Source organism: Diadema setosum, chromosome 2 (assembly GCF_964275005.1).
Source record: "Diadema setosum chromosome 2, eeDiaSeto1, whole genome shotgun sequence".
Taxonomy (NCBI): domain Eukaryota; kingdom Metazoa; phylum Echinodermata; class Echinoidea; order Diadematoida; family Diadematidae; genus Diadema; species Diadema setosum.
The window spans coordinates 37,664,169-37,685,376 of NC_092686.1; the positions used below are offsets into that span (position 1 = coordinate 37,664,169).

General features: G+C 40.8%; 1 pseudogene; it reads left to right on the forward strand.

Moving 5' to 3' along the window:
* Window positions 1-21,208, forward strand: part of LOC140244785 (tetratricopeptide repeat protein 41-like) — a 72,296-nt pseudogene that overhangs the window by 35,814 nt on the left and 15,274 nt on the right.

Genomic DNA, 21,208 nt, shown 5'->3' on the forward strand with positions numbered 1-21,208 from the left:
GGCAACTGGAGAGAGGAAGAGAAAGAAACAACATTCAAAATTGCTGTTTTGCACAAAGAACTGAGGAATAAAACAATTACTAGTACACGAACTACACAACGCAGCACACCACAGACACACGAGCACGGACAATACAGACAAGATGCCTACTTCGGATAGGAAGGGGATGCAGACCTACATGAGTTATAGGTTCAATACATAAAAAAAAAAAAAAACAAGATGAAGAACAAGAGAAAAATCACCAATAAAGAGAAAAATTACGATTTTTCATATTGTATTTCTTACTTTCCTTGTAAGATTTACTTCCTTCAACTTTTCATAATTATTATATGAATCAAAATTATTTTCAGCGAAATGTATGAATAAATATCAGATTACAATGTACGTGATTTAAGGAGAAACAAATAAATGTGTACATTAATTCTACTACCAAAATATGTTGCATTATTATTAGAAATTATGGATTTTCTTTCCTATACCTTCTTCATTATATAGAACCAAAAATAATAGAGCTAGCCAAATGCTGATATGAAGACATAGTTAAGTTGGAAGTTTCGTGTTAGATTATGGCAGTATCCAGGCGTGTCGTGGTAGGGGGAGGCGGACTTTGCACATTTTCAGCATCTTCTTGAAAATATAACTATGACAATAACATGTCCATTTCCACCAAATGTGTATACACCCCTTTGGTAATGGAATCCCACTTTGTTTGAAGGGGCACCTAGTCCATAGGTCTCAACATAAGGGACTGTTTGAAGAAAACACATGCATATCTTCTTCAGAACCATAAGTAACAGAGCTGATGCAATGCTATGTATTAGATAAAATTCACAATTTTATCAGGAAATGCAAACTTCATTCCTCATGCTTCCACTTTTCCTTTTATTTTATCTCTGCTTTCCTTCATGATGATTTCCTTGTCTTTCATGTGCAAAGTTAGCCATAATTAATGATGAATCAATTAGTATGTTTTCGAAAGTGATTTGATTATTTGTCTAATACAGAAACAGCAATAAATGAAATGAAAAGAATTGCTCATATAGGACCCTGAAAGCATCTGCAGCTTCGCGTTCATGACGTGTATAATTATTGAAGGTAATAGGTATTGTGTCTGCTCCATGTAATGTGTGGTTTATTGCGCATGATTGTTCTCGAAAACATGCACCCATAAAATATCCTGCATGCAGAAATGATCATGCCTATTGTGATTGTTAAAAGTAGAAACATTTTACAACTCACTGTGAGAAGGAAAAATTGGTATATCGAAAAACTATTGTAGAAGTTTGTACAAGTACGAGTATCATATTGCTGCTTAAAGTCATACAAGACACTCGCACATCACGCGTCAACAATACATTAACACTCACATACATCAAGGTATACATAATAGATTATATACAAAACCAAATTATGAAAAGATGACATTTTTCACTTCTTAAATGTGTAAATGAAGGTTTCCAGTGTGATGGAGCTGTGATGTTTTAAACACATACATGTACCTGTCATTCCATCCCCATTTTAATGCCATTTATTTCCTCATCTCCCCATCTGTCATTCACCTCTTTTCTTATAATGCCTCTTAAAAAATAAGCACACTTCATACACAATGACAAGAGTTTAGGGAAGAAAACAATGATATTCATTTATGACAAGTTGAGATATAAGCATGCAGAATGAATGTTACTTGTTCTATTTTAAAACCATGGCAGATAAAATAAAAGTGAGTGGTGAGTGAGCAGACCCATAAACGTATTCAAAACCACAGGTGAGGCTCGATATACGCGAGACACATTTTCAGAAGCCTAGGCATGGAGTTACACTTTAAGACCGTAACAGTTGTCCTCTCTGTATGTAGGATGTTGTTCGTTACTGCGAAGGTTGTTTACGTCACACGTGGGTTCTTTAACCCGAATATGAAATAAGGTTCGTTATTCCGAAACACAAAAAATCCGTTTACCTAGATGTTTGTTAATCCGAACAATTCCGAGGGTTCGATAATCAACGATTTAAAAAAGGCATAGCCCAATGACATTTTCTTTTTTGCCTTTGAGGAACCTCTTATATTAATCTTTCCTACGCCATGCGTGACTCATCCTCATGATTATATTTACAAAGCGGGGCTATGAAGGATGAGAATATATATTTTTTTTTCATCGATGATAGTATTACACATTACAATCAAGGGCGTACCGAGGGGGGTGTTTTGGGTGTTCAAACACCCCCTTGGGCAAAAGGGAGGTGTTTGGGCTATTCAACACCCCTCTTCAGCAATGCTTAGATGTTGACAAATGAAACAAAAGCTGTCTTTACCGCTTTTATTTCCGTTTTGAATTCCGCCTTTCCTTTCTTTTGCGTTCATTTTTTTTTCTCTCTCTCTCTTTCTTGTTTAAATGTTTGTGTGGATGATGATACATTATGGAGTTACATAATAATATTATCATACGCACTAAAGAACTCGTGTACAGTACGTGTTAATACTACGTTACTGCACCGCGCGCGAAGCTGACGCGCAAACAGTAGACATTCCCGATCCCTGCTTTGCTTCTGACCGAATCGCGAAGATACATTGCGCATAATAGTCACCGTTTACCGGTAATAGGGAGCTTTAGATTTTAGACGCGGACGTTCAAAGGAAAAAAAAAAAAAAAACATAGTCTGAGCGTGCGCAGTAACTTCATGTGCGCTACCGCGCACGCTCAGACCATGTTTTTTTCCCTTTGAACGTCCGCGCGACTAAAATCTAAAGCTCCCTATTATACCGTACGCGGTACCGTAAATTGTGTATGATGCGTAATATTATGTGTGTACAATGCATGCTGCGCTGCAGCCTATTATATGCACATTGCATGCTATGTATCAACTACCAACAGTGGCGTATCGGGGGGGGGGGGGGGGGGCAAGGGGGCACGTGAAAAAAAAAAAAAACGAGGAAAAAAAAAAAAGAAGAAAATAAAAAATCTCGCCCGGACGGGGGGAAGGAGAATGGGGGGGGGGGGGGGGCAGAAAACCAAATCAAACAAGATAAAAACAAAACATGAATTCCATGAATTCCATGTTTTGTAACGCTGAAATATAAAAATTTTCGGCTCGCTCGCTGCGCTCGCTCGCCAAAATTTATCAAAAAAAAACCAAAACAAAACAAGAAGAACAAAACGTAATGATGACATGGAAATATAAAAATTTCGGCTCACTCACTCGTAGTAATTCAGAGTATTTTTCCAAGTCCTTAGTTTGTTGGCATAAGTGGTTATGAAGCCGTCACTACATCTTGATTAGAATATTGTAAGATTTAATAACCAAAAAATGACAAGAATTCCATGTTTTGTAAGGTGAAATACAAAAATTGTCGGCTCGCTCGCCAAAATTTATCAAAATTTATCAGAATTTATATCACCCTCAAAAAAAAACAACCCCTTTTCAGTGCTCGAAAAAGCATATCAAGTGGACTTTTTTGAAGTCCCTATACCGGGATGGGATTGGGGTTGAACACTGTTGGTATAAATCGTTATCTATAAGACCGTCACTATATCTTGATTAGAATTGTCATTTGAAGATTTAATAACCAAAAATGACAAGAATTCCATATTTTGTAAGCTGAAATACAAAAATTTTCGGCTCGCTCGCTGCACTCGCTCGCCAAAATTCTTCAATATCTATAACATTCAAAAAACCCTCAAAAGACCCCTTCTATATAAGTGCTTGAAAAAGCACATCATGTGGACTTTTTTTAAGTCCCTACCGGGATGGGGTTGGACACTGTTGGTACAAATCGTTATCTATAAGTCCGTCACTATGATTAGAATTGTAATTCGAAGATTTAATAACCAAAAATGACAAGAATTCCATGTTATGTATAAAGCTGAAATATAAAAATTTTCGGCTCGCTTGCTGCGCTCGCTCGCCAAAATATATCAAAATTTAGGGTAGCCTATACATTTAAATCACCCTCAAAAGACCCCTCTTAAGTGCTTCAAAAAGCATTTATCATGAGGACTTTTTAAAAGTCCCTACCGGGATGGGGTTGGGGTTGAATACTTTTTCAGAAATTAGGGGCGCAATTTTCGCGCTTGCCACGGGCGCCGTTTTCCCTAGATACGCCACTGACTACCAAGTACAGTCAGTATAGTAGCCTACTGGAAGCAGCAAGCTCTGGAAGCTCTGGGAGTAGCAAGTTACTAGCTACTCAATGTAATTAGTAATAGCACATGGACTTGGTAGTCTTTAGTAATAGTAGATATGAATTTTTGTCCCCGCCGAACGAGTTCGAGCAGGGGACTATGAAACGGGCTCCGTACGTGTGTGTGTCCGTGTGTCCGTCCGTCCGTCCGTGTGTCCGTCCGTGTGTCCGTGTGTGCGTCCGTGTGTGATCAAAATCTTCAATTTGCTACTTCTCTGTCATTTATGAGCCAATTTTGATTCTGTTTGCTTTATATGATAGCACTACATGGGAGCTTTGAAACTTCTACACAGAATTTCAGTCGTGACCTTTGACCTTGACCTTTGACCTATATTGTACATTTTGCTACAAAATGCTACTCCTTCGCCATTTCTAACCTGATTTCGATTCCGTTTGCTTTATGTGATGGCACTAGGTGAGGGCTTCAAAACTTCTACACAGAATTTTGACCTTTGACTTCTTTGACCTTTGACCTTGATTTTTTGACCTATATTGTACATTTTGCTACAAAATGCTACTCCTTCGCCATTTCTAACCCGATTTCGATTCCGTTTGCTTTATGTGATGGCACTAGGTGAGGGCTTCAAAACTTCTACACAGAATTTTGACCTTTGACTTCTTTGACCTTTGACCTTGATTTTTGACCTATATTGTACATTTTGCTACGAAATGCTACTCCTTCGCCATTTCTAACCCGATTTCGATTCCGTTTGCTTTATGTGATAGCACTAGGTGAGGGCTTCAAAACTTCTACACAGAATTTTGACCTTTGTCTTCTTTGACCTTTGACCTTGATTTTTGACCTATTTTGTACATTGGCTACAAAATGCTACTCCTTCGCCATTTCTAACCCAATTTCGATTCCATTTGCTTTATGTGATAGCACTAGGTGAGGGCTTCAAAACTTCTACACAGAATTTTGACCTTTGACTTCTTTGACCTTTGACCTTGATTTTTTACCTATATTGCACATTTTGTTACAAAATGCTACTAACGGCGGGGACATATGTTACGCACCGCGTAATTTCTACTTTTCCTTGTTTCAATGACTGAAAGTTAAAACTGAAAGATTACTGAGTGTGAGTGTACAAACTATTGTGGTTGGATGACTTTATTGCGCCTAAAATTCATTAGATATCTAGGTCTAGGAACAGTGGCGTAACTACGGGGGCATGGGGGGGGCACGTGCCCCCCCCCCCCCCCTCCCCATCCGCTGATTAAGAAAAAAAGAAAAAAAAGGAAAAAACAAAGAAAAAAACAAAAAACCTACGAAAATGGTAATTCATGGGTTAGTAAACTGCTTTTGAAATCGATATGAAAGGATATGAAAAGAAAAAAAATTTATATTTTTCTAAGATTTCTTTCAACCATATAATTAAAGAGGTATAACATTGTTCAAAAAGCCCGGAAACGACAAAAGATTGTGATTCAGCGTGATTCCTGGTTGGCATTTTGAATACAAGCAGGATGTGCGCAGTGTACTCAGAATATCAGAATGGCAAAAAGAGTCGCTGCAATGTTGCGCAATGTTTGATAGGTTGTACCAGCTATCAAAGCTTGATCATTGATTTTGCAGTGTTGCTTTACATACTAGTCTATGCCTTGCATTGCCAATAATAAGACTTGACCTTGGCTATTTCCTAACTTTTCCATCTATATGAAACACACACACTCACAAACACAAACAAATTAGGGGATGCTCTATATAAAGTGCAGATTATGGACATCCTTCTCCCGCTTGGTCACTTCGACGCCCCCTCGCTGGTCATACCTCCCCCAATTATGAACATAAACCGACACCCTTGACTACCAGTGGCGGATCCAGGGGGCGCACCGGGCGTCCCCTCCCTCCAATGCGAAAAAAATATACATGTAGCTACAAACGACAGTTTTTGGACGGTAAAATGTCAAAATTTTCAAGCTCGCTCGCTTCGCTTGCTCGCATTTTAACCGTTATGCCATTCTCCTGATGTTACTGCCAGTAATTGCCAGCAGTTGCGCCCGGTGCGCCCCCCCCCCCCCCCGAATTTCCAAAGCGAAAAAATATAGCTACAAACGGCAGTTTGGGGACTGTAAAATGTCAAAATTTCCAAGCTCGCTCGCTTCGCTCGCTCGCATTTAATCATTATGCAATTCTCCTGATGTTGCTGTCAGTAATTGCCAGCAGTTGCGCCCGGTGCGCCCCCTCCCCTTAATTTCTTAAGCGAACAAATATAGCTACAAACGGCAGTTTGGGGTAATGTCAAAATTTTCAAGCTCGCTCGCTTCGCTCGCTCGCATTTTAACCGTTATGCAATTCTCCTGATGTTGCTGTCAGTAATTGCCAGCAGTTGCGCCCGGTGCGCCCCCTCCCCTTAATTTCTAAGGCGAAAAAATATAGCTACAAACGGCAGTTTTGGGACCGTAAAATGTCAAAATTTTCAAGCTCGCTCGCTTCGCTCGCTCGCATTTAACGTTATGCAATTCTCCTGATGTTGCTGTCAGTAATTGCCAGCAGTTGCGCCCGGTGCACCCCCTCCCCTTAATTTCTAAAGCTAAAAAATATAGCTGCCAACGGCAGTTTGGGGACTTAAAATGTCAAAATTTTCAAGCTCGCTCGCTTCGCTCGCTCGCGTTTAATCGCCAGCAACTGCCAGCAGTTGCACCCGGTGCAACCCCCTTAATTTCCAAAGCAAATACATATATATATATATATATATATATATATATACATATATTATTATATATAGCTACAAACGGCAGTTTGGGGACTGTAAAATGTCAAAATTTTCAAGCTTGCTCGCTTCGCTCGCTCGCATTTAATCGTTATGCAATTCTCCTGATGTTGCTGTCAGTAATTGCCAGCAGTTGCGCCCGGTGCGCCCCCTCCCCTTAATTTCTTAAGCGAAAAAATATAGCTACAAACGGCAGTTTGGGGTAATGTCAAAATTTTCAAGCTCGCTCGCTTCGCTCGCTCGCATTTTATCGCCAGCAACTGCCAGCAGTTGCACCCGGTGCAACCCCTTAATTTCCAAAGCAAATACATATTTATATATATATACATATATTATTATATATAGCTACAAACGGCAGTTTGGGGACTGTAAAATGTCAAAATTTTCAAGCTCGCTCGCTTCGCTCGCTCGCATTTTATCGTTATGCAATTCTCCTGATGTTGCTGTCAGTAATTGCCAGCAGTTGCGCCAGGTGCACCCCTCCCCTTAATTTCTACACTCTTAGAAAAAAAGGTTCTTTTGCGCACCATTAAATGGTTCTCAGCACTGTCACAATAGCGACACCCTTTTAGGTGCTCGTGAGAACCTTTTTGAAATGGTGCTTGTCGGCACCTTTTGCAAAAGGTGCCCATTAGAACCTTTTTCCCGATGAAATGGTGCTCGTGAGTACCATTTAAAAGGTGCCCATGGGCACCTTTTTGACTAAAGATGGGCACCTTTTTGACTCTTTTCAAAAGGTGCTCATGGGAACCATTTCATTAGAAAAGGTTCTAATGGGCACCAATGTTAAAAGGTGCCGACAGGCACCATTTAAAAAAGGTTCTCACAGGCTCCAAAAAAGGTGTCGCTATTGTGACAGTGCTGAGAACCATTTAATGGTGCTCAAAAGAACCTTTTTCTTCTTTCTTAGAATGTAGTATGTCTATGTGAATTGATGTCTATGTATTTTTGGTGTGTTTCACATGCAGTGCTGGTAAGGTGCTTCACTGGCACCATTCTTAAAGGTACATTACCTATCTGCATTGAAAATGTGCATCACAAACTCATTTGAAATGAAATGAATTCATCTGAATTTCATCTCATCAGTCAAACATACGTTCAAAACATGTATATTAGCAATACATTAGCATGTCATACATTATCATTGACACTGGAAAAAAAAAAGAGCAAGGATAACACACCCATGCACACACAGTTTCACAAGCATGAAAGCATGTACAATTGTACATGACATTCACCAATATTTTTTTCATGAAACATTACTCAATAATTGAAAACCATAGAAATTTGCTCTTTCACAAATTCGCAGAAATGTATTTATTCACCTTAACTTTTACAATCTAAAGGTGAGGTTTGTATTTGTCATGTTATTATCTGTCAAATATTCTTAACAAAATATTTTCATTTGTTCACTAATTCTTTTTCCACAATATTTGTCATTTGTGTACCGAGCAGTTCTTGAAACACCATCACACATCTCTGTACAGATGATATGAAATAGCAAGAGGTGCATCAGGCTTTGGAAATACATAACAAAATTTTTAATTCTCTGTGAAATAATTCCTGCATGGATGAGATACAGTAATTGTGTCAGTCTTAAGATAGGCAGAAGTCAAGTACATTACTTAAGTAGTATGAGGAACTTTTTCCACATGTTTGCTAGTTTGTTCGGTGTTGTTGTTTTTTTTTTTCTTTTAAAGCATAATTGTCCTAAAAGCAACTACATGTACAAAGGACAGGAAAACAATTCCATTAAACAGGACCTTTGGTATTGTCACAGAAAACATACATTATATTGCTGGTATGATACTTGGGATAGGATAAGCTTTACACTTCTTCACTTCACATTCATAACGTCGAGTACTTGAATCAACTTATCTTTGTTTGTATACGAGTGACCTTTTTTGTTGTTGTTCTGCAATTTGAAAGCACCATGGACACATCTATACAACTGCAAATACAAGAAGAGTATCAATTCAGGTTAATCATGACTTCTGACAATTTACAGCATGTCCTACGAAAAAAAAAAAAAACACACACACACACACACACACACCCAAAAAGAAGAAAAGAACACATTGTTTATAACGTGAAGGATAACAAGAATCCCAAGGGGAAAAGAGCTAGGATACCACACCCACACAGTTTCACAAGCATGAATGAACAAAATTCCTCAACCATGATCTAAAATATGTAACATTTGGAATCAATAAAAATTTACACTTTTTTTTAAAGCAGAGCAACAAATTCATTAGAGTAAACTATATATGATGCAGGCCTAAAGCTGAGGTTTGAATTTGCTGTCCTATAACCTGCCTATGACAATAATAATTATGTTGTTAGCATTTGTCATTTTGTTCACCAAATTTGCCAACAGTCTTCTATACACCACCACCACATACATGTACATTTTGTATGTCTGCAAAAGCAATATAAACTGGTGACAAGAGGTGCATCAGTGCTTTGAAATAAATCACATAATCTTCAATTCTCTACACAATACGTAATTCCTGCGTGGGTATAAATGCAATAAGTTTTACCAGTCTACGTGCAAACTTTAAAAGTGTGCAGAAATCGACCACACAATGACTGGAGAAGTATAAAGAGCATTTTCCGTTTGTGCTTTTAAAATTTAGAACTATGAATGACTCCACTTCTCAGATTGGCATCTGGTCTGATCTCATTACGTCTACCCCCCTCCCCCAACACAGTTGATTCAAAGCTGTTAAATGCAAATTATAGTGAAACATTATCACTGGTACATTGTAAGTTGCAAATGAAGAGTTTGTTTGCAAAAACCGATAAGTCCATAGTTGCCAAATGGAGATATTTGCGATTAAAGGTCAAGAAAAATAAAGAGAATAATAAAAAAAAATCTTTGCTTCTTTTGACCATAACTTTAAAAATGTACCTTTATATGTAGTGACCAATATATCATTTAAAAGGTATTATTTTGTACTTTATGACAGAGACCGTACTTCAAAATCTTCAAAAATGGACTTTATCGGTTTTTGAGAACAAACTCTTCAAATACTGTATTGGGATCATAACAAAACATATGTGACCCTCCATCACACAAACCAACAAAAAGTCGCCTGACATGAATATTTGGTTGACGGCAGATTCTGAATGAGCAGCTATAAAATACACTACAAGTCAATGCAAACGGACTTACCTACCCTATGATACATATTTCTCAAAGGTTTCTCTGGCAGCATCAGTGTTTTTTCTTTGACTCAGCTCATTCTTGGCTAGCGTAGGTTTCTGATCGATGCTGTCAACGGGCTATTGGGCTAAAATTGTCATTCTGATCGATGTATTCTTTTGGTCACCCAGATCATTCTTGACTAGCCCAGGGTTCTGTTTGATGCTGTCAACGGGCTATCACGGGCTGTCATTCTGATCGATGTATCATCTTAGCCACACAGCTCATTCTCGACTAGCCCAGGCCCGGGTTCTGGCTGATGCTGTAAATGGGCTATCCCGGGCTCTTATTCTGATCGATGAATTCTTGTGGCCGCCCAGCTCATTCTTGGCTAGTGTTAAGCCTACGGTTCTGGCCGATGTTGTCAACGGTCTGTCACAGGCTGTCTCTCTGATCAATGTAGAGTCTACCTTTTTCCCTAACCGCACCAGCGACCCAAACACGTACGTTCTGCTTCATCGTGTCGGCCGGAGTTTCTTGTTCCCTGGTTTCTGTGCATGTTGGTGTGTCCACTTCCCTGACATATGAATTGAAAGAAACAATAGACCTACACCGAGTTAATAAAACAAAGTCATGCTATAATTCGATAAACAGAACACGGCATTACATGACGTGACTCCTTACTTAGAACAAGCCTGAAAACATACTGAAGAGATTTTGACCTAACAGTTTATAGGCCTACTGGGCTGTAGACAGACCTCTATTGGCTCTAAACGTTAACAATGACGGTTATATTTTTATACTAAAGTTATAGAACAAAAGTTATATTGCATGTAGAACGGTTACCGTATTAGACCTTACCCCGGGGCGCTCCTTGTACACAGTACATTTGCGTTCGGCGTTCGGGCTGTGTTTCGGAGTTAGCAGACTCTATTATTAATAGGCATAAACGTTACATGCAGGCCTAGCTAAGTAACTTAGCCCGGCCCAGTCGTGTATAAAAACATGACAGCCATGCTCCAGCCCCGCACGGCGTCTGTTCGGGCTAGCCCATGGGCCATTGCTATGCCAAATTTCTAATTGTAAAGTGTTAGGCCTAACATGTTATTGTTAGATCTGGATCTACTGTACCTGGAAAACATTACACAAGATAGCAGCTTCGATCAAATTAGATCTAACATTAACGTTAGGATCTAGCTAACCGTTAAAGGTTAATCACTGACTGAAAACGAAAACTGAGTGATGAATCTAACTTGTTAACTTGATTTTGTACCAACGACTGTCATCTAAAAATGAGATAAAACCACATTAAAACTAAAAATCTTACCTATTCTCCTAAATTGTGATGACTGCAATGGCGAAAATGGAATTGACAGTGACACGTTTCCAGTCCACTTCAGACAAAATTAATGTCTAACGTTACCGGGTGCCGTTCGTTTGATGGGTGTGATACTGGTGATGCATATAGACCTAACGTACTATAGCCGTCTGCTGCTGCTATTCATGCATGGTATTGCATTGGCACTCTCCTGCCGCTGTGGTGGTGGTAGGTTTGCATAGGCGCAGGCAGGCAGCACAGGGCTAAATATAGCCGTGGCGCGTGCCGCGGCGGTTACATAGTCCTACAGTGCAGTACTACTATGTGTACGTCTACGCGTACGTGTACGCATATCTGATCGAGCGCTAAAATTGGATCGTGGCAGCTGTCAGTTGGCACGCAGCCAAGAGAAGTCATTAGTCTACGATAAAAACAATATGTACTTTTTATTATCACAGCAGTAGAAACACATACAATATTTTTGTACCAATACCACAGTTTTGGTTTAAACTTACATCTGGCATTCGAATATACAACAAGGGGAAAAATGAAAGTGGACCTAAAGATATTGTTTGACCTACAAGAGTACCACAAATAACACTCGGGAACTGGGTCGCATACTAGCAAATGGTGACGAACGGAACCATTTCGATTGGGAACCATTTATAGGTGCTCATCGGAACCATTTTGTGAGAACCATCTGATGAGAACCATTTTGGAGCCGACGAGAACCATTTGAGAACCTTTTTTTCTTAGAGTGTAAAGCGAAAAAATATAGCTGCCAACGGCAGTTTGGGGACTTAAAATGTCAAAATTTTCAAGCTCGCTCGCATTTAATCGTTATGCCATTCTCCTGATGTTACTGCCAGCAGTTGCACCCGGTGCAACCCCCTTAATTTCCAAAGCAAATACATATATATATATATATATATATATATATATATATATATATAAACGGCAGTTTGGGGACTGTAAAATGTCAAAATTTTCAAGCTCGCTCGCTCCACTCGCTCGCATTTAATTGTACAGTTATGCAATTCTGATGTTGCTTCCATGAGGTGCGCCCCCCCCCCCATGTCTTGACCCACGGTACGCCACTGAACACCCCCCTCTAAAAAATCCTGGGTACGCCTATGATGGTAAAACAGGGTTAGATCCTCCTCCTATTCCTTCTTCTCCTTCTGTTCTTCCACATCATCATCACCATGCTCTCACACACTCACACACTAGTTATGATAATTATGTTCGTGTATTGTTCTATGTATGTACCTTATATCCCCCCCCAAAAAAAAAAATAAAAATACAACGGTCCCCTCTGCTTTAAAACATAGTACATTAATCCAAATACAATATCTGAAAACATAATTTATTACCGACATCGAGAGAAAACCCCATCCGATTTGCTTCAGTGGTCAAGGAGAAATGAGGATTTTTGTCGAGCATGTCAGGAATTCCTTCCCTCCAAGTTTTGTCCATTGTGTTCGCACATTGATATGCAATTCCAAGAGCATCCAGTGCCAAACTTGGAAGAATCAGAACCATGACAAGTTTTAAAACTATTCACATTTTCTCTGTGAACATTTAACCAAACTGAATGGGATTTTCTGCAAAATGTAGGTAAGATGTTATATTTTTAGACCCTGAAATAGCATTCAGGCTGTTTTATCGTATTTTATCGGATTGCGAAAATCCGATTGTAATTTTTTGGGGAACATACTGTATGCAGAACTTGACATTAGCGGTGGCCTGATGGGCCCACTAAAAGTTGATATCATGCCACCAAATTTTTTAAAAGGTTTGGTGGCCCGGTGGGGCAACTCGAGATTCAAAATGGAATCGTATATTGTGTCTTAATTGGGCCAATATATCTTTTAATGGGTCCGCCAGAATGTCACATTTAAAGATTTTAATGGCCCATGGGCAACCAGAGAAAAAAAAAAATAGTGTTGAGCGCTGATATATGTATTTGTTAGTTCATATGTTTTGTCAGTCTTCATGGTTTTCATTATTGTATTCTTGAGTTTTTAAATCAAAGATAAGTGAAGTTGTCATTGGGGAATGTTGTATCAAAGTCATAGCGATTACAGCAGGCAAGAGGTTATGTGGTAGCAATCAAAGTGTTATAGGTTTTCAGGTAATGAATATTTAGCACATTTTTTCATCATTGTTTTAGCTGTCTCATATTCGATATCTATAGTTTTCAGTAGTGTCACTGGTGTCTATAATGGTACACTCTAAAAACGCAAATGTTGAATCAATATTTAAAAGGGCCGAGGAGTGACAGCATTTTTTGAAGTGTTGCATCCAACTTTTAAAATAACATTTTAAATGTTGAATCTAGCAGGAAAACCAACACTTTCAAAATGTTGTCACTCCTCGGCCCTTTTAAATGCTAATTCAACATTTGTGTTTTTAGAGTGTATAGTGTCAGGTTAACAGAAATATTAAGCAAGGCCTGCCTGACACTAGTGTTGCAATCCCGGATGAATACCGCCATCTTTTTTTTTATCATCTTCCTCCTCTTTTTCTTTTTCTTCTTTGTCATCATCTTTGTCATCTTCTATGAATTGGTCCATGTCTTCTTCTTTTTCTTCTTCTCCTCTTCCTATTCCTCCTTCCATCCTTCCATGTTATTATAGTTGCAATAATTTACTTAATTTTTTATATGTTACTACTGCTCTATAAATCCTATCGTTAATGGTATCATGATTGCCAATGTCAAAACCATTTCATTTTTGTATGTGCAGAGCTGCACCAGCCTACAAATCCATAGTGACCCTTGCTGGTGAAAGAGGGTGTGGCAAGACGTCCTTGGTAGCCAACTGGGTCAGGGAATTCCAGAGTTCACACCCGAATGTCAAGGTGTTGACTCACTACATGGGGTCCAGTGCCCTCAGCACGGACATCCGCAGCTTCCTTCACAGGGTGACCTTCGAACTCCGTGGCCAGTATGGAGGTAGGGTACTGGAATTCTGTTTTTATCGAAATTTATTAATTTTTAGGTTTTTATTTAACCCGCGAGAGAACAGGAAAATCATTGAATTTAGAACATGTTAAATTGCATATTGACATCCTGCCGACTTGTCTATTCTGATGTCTGATACATTTACTTCGTCGCATGCTTTGCAGACATCCGCAACTTGTGTTTTTAGCTTTTTGACACTATATTTGTTATACATTTTAGTCTGTATATGATAGAATGTGCACTTATAGATAGAATAGATGGATAGAAAAAATATATTAAATCAACTAGCTTTATTACAGTAGTTTGAATCATATACGCTGATATGATGTAAAATTATATAAACAGTCATTATAAATGATCTGTCCACACAGTTCATTTGCATTGTGCTGTTGTACCGTCCACATGTCTGTTTTTGTCTTTGTCAGACAGAAAAAATAACAACAACAACAACAACTAAATGATAATTATATAAGCTCCATATTCTGTAGTTGTTACCCAACTAATGTGACGGAAAAAAAGACTAATATATTGTTGTATTACCTGTGTAGTCACCAAACCCAGTTTTGATCAATGTTGATGCTCACATTTTGTCCTATCGAGAGATGAATTTCTTTCCTTCATTGCATTGTGTATATCGTAACAGGAGATAGTCTGGCCGAAATGGATGGAGACTCGGAGGAGCTGTCCAGCTTCCACCGCATCTGCAAGGCCTTTGTGGCCGCCATCGCCATGAGACCATGCATCCTGGTCCTGGATGCTATTGATGAGCTGGGAAGCACAATGGGCATGGGTGTCCACCAGGTGAGGATTTGGGTTCCCTCATGCAGTGAGACAGTGCTCTCTACTTACATTGTTGAGCAGGTATAATATGAGGAGGTATAATATGAGATCCCGCCAGCGCATGCGCCAACAATATTCAAAGCAATAGTGTGCCCACAGTCACAAGAATCAGGAAATAAAACTACGAGAACTTACTGAAGTTTGAGTAATCCCAGGGAGGGAAGAGGGGGGCATATTATACCTCCCCTAAAATTACTTATTAAAATAAATCTCAAACTTCGAACGGTAAGTTTTCGTTTAATCTTTCTATTTTAATCCGTAGTTCTCCGTACGGGATATATGAGAGTTCAAAGACACTGTGGGTACATTGACATGCAAAAGATGTGTATCAACTGATACCATCAATAGAAAGATTAGACACACTATAAAATCAAATCACCTGGTGTGGCTGTTAATCTGGTCAGTTCAACCAGCAGGTAAATGTCTTTACTCTCAGGTAGTGTTTACTGCATACTACATTGTAGATATGTTGGCATTCAGTGCCCCAACACAGCCATATCAAATGTTTGTCTTTCTAAGGGCTTGTTGTAATATTTGCGGAATGTGTTTTTTCCCGAGACCAGCCGGCTTTGCTTAGAATCTCATCGACCGAAACCTCCACTCCTCTTTGCGGCAGAGGTAGCTGCCACTCTTGTTGAGTGAGGCTTGAAAATGTCCGTATCAATTCCAGCTGCGGACATCGTGGTACGGAGCCATCGCGAAATCGTTTGTCTTGTCATGTGCTTGTGTGGTTTACGGTAGCTAATGAAGAGTCGCTTTTCACTTTCTCTATAGTTGCTCGGTACGTCGGACATACTGGTGCAGATACCGAAGCACACACAAGCGCCTGTCAGCTGGATAGGCTTTCAATTTAATATGTCTGCAACAACTTTTATTTCTCGGCTTGTGTTGCTTTAGCAAAGTGTCAAAAGAAAAAACAACAGAACTCTCTTTCAAAATCATGTTGTCCAGAGATAAAAGAGATAGAGATTGCACCCTTTGTGCAGTGACAAGCGCCATTAACATGACCACCTTTAGCGTCAGTTGCATAAGTGAAAGTGAGTTTGCTGGCGACATTTTTCGGAGATAGTTTAACACCACTTTAACATCCCAGATGTGACTGTATCTTGCTACTTGGGGGTCTAAGCTGGAAAACTCCTTTGAAAAACTGGCAAATCACGGGATGTGATCCCACTGTGTGAGAACAATCAAGCACCACCAGAGTAGATAGAGCACTTCTTGCTGTATTTAAACAACTGTAACTCGCTCCTTGTTGGTGAAACAACTCTGTGAAGAAATCCAAAACCAGGCTTGCGGTGGTGTGAATGATGTCAACCCGTCTGCGTCTGCAGAAATCTTTCCATTTTTTAGTGTAGACTCCATATTGTGTCTTGGTTGAGGATCTCCAAGATGCTGAAATAATGTCAACTGTCTTGTCACTCAGCCCTGTGTTTTTGTACTGTCTCCGCATATCCTGCAACATAATAATTCAAGACGGTCATTAAGAGGATGTGGGGTATTGGAGACTGGCAGCTTTTAACAGATCTCTGCTCTTTTTCAGGCAGAGGGGCTCCCCAACTATTAGCCCTTTAAGTCGTGGATACCAAGCTTGTGTAGGCCAATTAGGAACAACTACTAGCCCTGTTGCTTTATCTGCCTGTACCTTTTGTAAGCATTTTGCAACTAGAAAGGCGGGAAGGCATAAGACTTCAGCGGACCCCAATCTGTCAGAAAAGCATTGACTGAGTCTGCTTCTGGCTCTGGATACCATGAGATATATCGAGGTACTTGTGCATTCAATCTCGATGCAAAGCGATCAATGTCAGGGGTACCAAAATGATCCACAATATCTTTGAACACCTCTCTGTCAAACATCCATTCTGATCTGTCATTAAATTTTCTGGACATGGTATCTGCCTCTGTGTTAAGCCGCCCAGGGAGGTGCTCTGCAGTAGCCATATATTCCTCTCAACGCACCATCCCCAGATCCTACATGGTACCTCATCAGTCTCTAAATTTACATCCTCCCATATTGTTTAAATATGCCACAGCTGTGGTATTGTCTAGTCTGATTAATATGTGCACATCATGCATATCTGCACAAAGGGCCATCAATCCAAACTCCGCTGCCAGAGTTTCCAGAAAATTAATGTCATTATTTCTTGCCCTGACCATTTCCTGTTCATTCCATCTTCCTTCTGTCTTCGTTTATGCGGAGGTCACTAGCACCCCATCCAGCCCCACTTGCATCAGTGCGTATCTCATGTTGCGGTCCTTTCCGCTGTATTGGGGCTTTAAATCCTTTCACATTAAGAATCCACCACCTTAGGTTCTGCTTAGCATTCTCAGATAAATGCATTGGACGGTCAAAATGACCCCTATTCCTCTTAAGAGCATTTATCTTATCCCTTTCTAGGGAGGGATAGTGGAGTGGGCCGTACTGAATAGCATGGGAATGTAGAAATGGTTTTCGCAATCACTCTGGCAACAATGCGGACTGATGGCTTATTCTGCCCAAGAAGGTCTGAACATGCCTCAATTATCTCTTCCTCCTTACTTTCTGGGAGTGAGATGGTCATTGCAAGGGAGTCCAAAGTAAATCCTAAGAATTGAATTACTTGGGTTGGTTGAAGTACTGATTTCTCAGGGTGAACAAGAAACCAAGCTGAGAAAATAAGCTTGTAGTTGCTTGAACCGCTTTATGAGTAAGCTCTGCATCTTTTCCTATTATGGTATCGTCCAAGTACTGTGACAACCACATGCTCTTCCTGCGGCAGGGAAACAAAAACTGGTTTGAGGAGTTTAGTGAATAATCTAGGGGCTGTGCTCAGACCGTTTGGGAGGACCTTAAACTGATACAACTGCGATTGCCATACAAACTTCAGGTATTTCTTATGGCTAGGGTGGATTGGGACAGAGTAATAGGCATCCTGGAGGTCGACTGAAGCAAGGAAACAATTAGACGAGATCAAATCCGTGGCTACGTGAATACCATCCATCTTGAAATGTTGGTAACTCATGTACTTAGTAAGATCAGACAGATTAAGAATTATTCTGAGGCTGCCATTTTTCTTAGGCCTCGTGAAAATGTTTGACGCAAATTCTCCACTTTCATGTGTACATGGTTCGATCACGTTCTTAGCCACAAGTTTTTGTGTTTCTTCCTGAATGGCTTCTCTTTCTTTGTTGTCTTTCTGACATTCAAAGATAGGATAGGATCTCGATGGTGGTCCCAGTTCTGGGTCAAACTAAAGTTCATACCCCTTTTGTATACCTTACAAAATGAACGGGTCGGATGTTATTTTGCACCACTCATCATAAAAATTGCTTCAGTCGACCTCCAACTTGAGCATTATGCATAGACTGAGGATTTGGATAGCTTACCTCTTCAAGGAAAGCTCCTGTTAGACTCTCCTTGGAGATGGGCCTGGCCCTGGCCTCTACTGTGAGGGGTGGGGCGGCGGTCTGCTCTTCGTGGCTGGAGGTGCCGCTTGGCGTCTGTGCGTCTGCCCCTGAAAACGTGCCCCTAAAAAAGGCCGATTTGAGGTCCCTGACTGTGGCGTATCCCTGTGGGATGTCCAGCCTGCATCTTGATATCTGTTGCGCGAATATAGGTGAAAACCGCGACGCCCTCGGAAATCTCTGTATTGTCCCCGCATGACACCTGCGGTGGCCTTTTGTTGTTCTTGTAGGTCTTTAACTTGTTTGGGCAAGTCATCTCCAAACAAAAATTTCCCAATTGGTGTAGAGGGTTTGCACAAATGCGTGAATCGTGAATTCATGTCAGGGCGGATGAGGTGTTTTCTGATGCAGCTCAGTTCAAACGTAGCATTGCTGAGAAGAGCAAGAGCATCTTGCTGCTGTTCTGAAAATATCCGTGGAGTCAATCGTGCGCATAAAGGCAACAAGACCTCTGGAGAGAGAGTGGTGAACCCGCTGGAGTTTCAAGTCTCTGCTTTTTGTGCCTGATTTTAAGTTCTCCCAAATAGGAGGATTAACTCTAGGTACATCAAGAGGCTGCAGTTGTTTGGGGAAGGATATTTCTTGGCAGTCTCTTCCAGAGAGTTTTCTTCCAATTCATGAGTAAGCATGTACGTGACTGATTGTGCGACATTGTCATCAACAGCCTCCCCAACCTCACTTGGGCGTGCAAATTTCGCGGCGAGAGAGGGCACGCTTGCATCAGGATCCATCTCATGTTCGTGTTCCCCTGTGGGGAAAGAAACAGTAGAACTACTCCTGTCTTCATTGTACTGATCATCATAATCACTGTCATGCTCTCTTTCACAGTCATATGCACCTCCTTGATAGGCAGAGCAGTGGGCATCGTGGCCCGCAGAGGCTGGCTGACGACGTGAGCTTGAAGCCGATCTGCCGCTAGGCGAGGGGGTAGACGGGAGATGGTCCATTACTTTTGCTAGCAAACCTTCCAGGTTCTGAAGTCTTTTCTCCATACTAGCAGTGTCCGAAGAACCCGCGGTAGCGGAAGAAACGCTCTTTCCTTTGCCACATTTCTCTTTTCCTTTACTTCCACCAGCTTTTGCCGTGGGCACTAACGAATGCGTCGCACTCGATTTGCTCTTCGTGCTGTCCGCGCCTGGCTTTGCCGGCGTCTGGGCCGAAGTTCCAGGGGCAGAGCGCGGCTGTGCCGGCCTCACCTCCGCTGCTGCATTCCCTTCTATGCGAGCTGATAAGTCCGAACAAACTGACGAAAATTTTCGTCTAAACAGTAGGAATATAATCAAAATCAGCTTCGCACATAAACTACTAGCATCCAAACAAAAACGTAGGAGCTTAGAAATAACGTCGATGTCAAGGGAATACGGCGATTGAACACGATTTAGAAAACTAGTCGGCGAGAGAGATTTTAGAACGGCGCCATATTGCGAGCGAATTGTTGGCGCATGCGCGAGCGGGATCTCATATTATGCCGTACGGAGAATTACGAATTAAAATATGGTATTTTGCAACCTACATCAGTTTTATGTATAGGTGTCTTTTGATACCACATTTTCCCACAAATGGGCCTTCTCTGTAGAACCACGATTGAGAATGCATCCATTGATTGCTCCCGTTCCAAATCCCTTCCTTGACAGGTGAAAGAGCTGAAATGGCTACCCGCAGTCCTCCCGCCACACTGCAAGATCGTCATCACCACAGTCCGCTCAGACCCGACGTATGAGTCGCTGTCTTGTCGCCAGGACAGCGAGGTCCTTATTGTGCCGCTTTTCACCAGCACGGAGGACAAGGCTGCCGTCATTAAGCAACACTTAGAGATGCACTGCAAATGCCTGGGTGCTGGCCACCTCGAGACCATCGTCAACTGCAAGATGAGCTCACGGCCCCTCTTCCTCACCATCGTGGCCAGCGAGCTGCGGGTCTGCGGCACCTATGACAACTTGTCGGCCCTCCTGGACCGCTATGTCAGTGCGCCCTCCTTCCGCGACCTCTGGAAACGCATCATCTCCAGGTGGACCCAAGAGTATGGATGGTGCACAGAAGGCAGACTGTCAGCTTCACATTCTGCCCCTATGCACACTGATGGTATTACTAAAGTGTACTTGGGCTTAATTCCATAGTGTACTTCTGTCGCTTTTAACGTGTCATTAAACACAATAAGATTGCTTCCTTCTTAGTGAGATACATGTAGTTGTTTGGGCATTATTTCTTGTGTTATAATTATAAAGGTTTTGCACATGCATCTTGCTTTATCATCCTGCTGTTTTCCAGCATGTAATTATATCTTCAGCTATTTCTGTTTTTATATAATCAAAATGCTATGCTGACGCGTGGGTTTGAGCTATAGATCTTAGGTCTGTAGGTGCAAAGAATACATGCTTCCCTGATGTAGAGCTGAGAATGCTGATGCTAGTTTGTGTTGGATGTGAGATTTGTTGATCCCTGCAAACTCTGGATAATTCCTTTCGAGTTGTCATTTATTTGTGCCTAGATATATCACGATCCTTGCAAATATCTGTGCTCCTAAGTTCTAAAGTGGAATTGCAATAGTAGAATCAAGCCGGAAGTGTAGAGTGGGAGGAGGTTAACCAATAGTTGTTCAGACAAGATG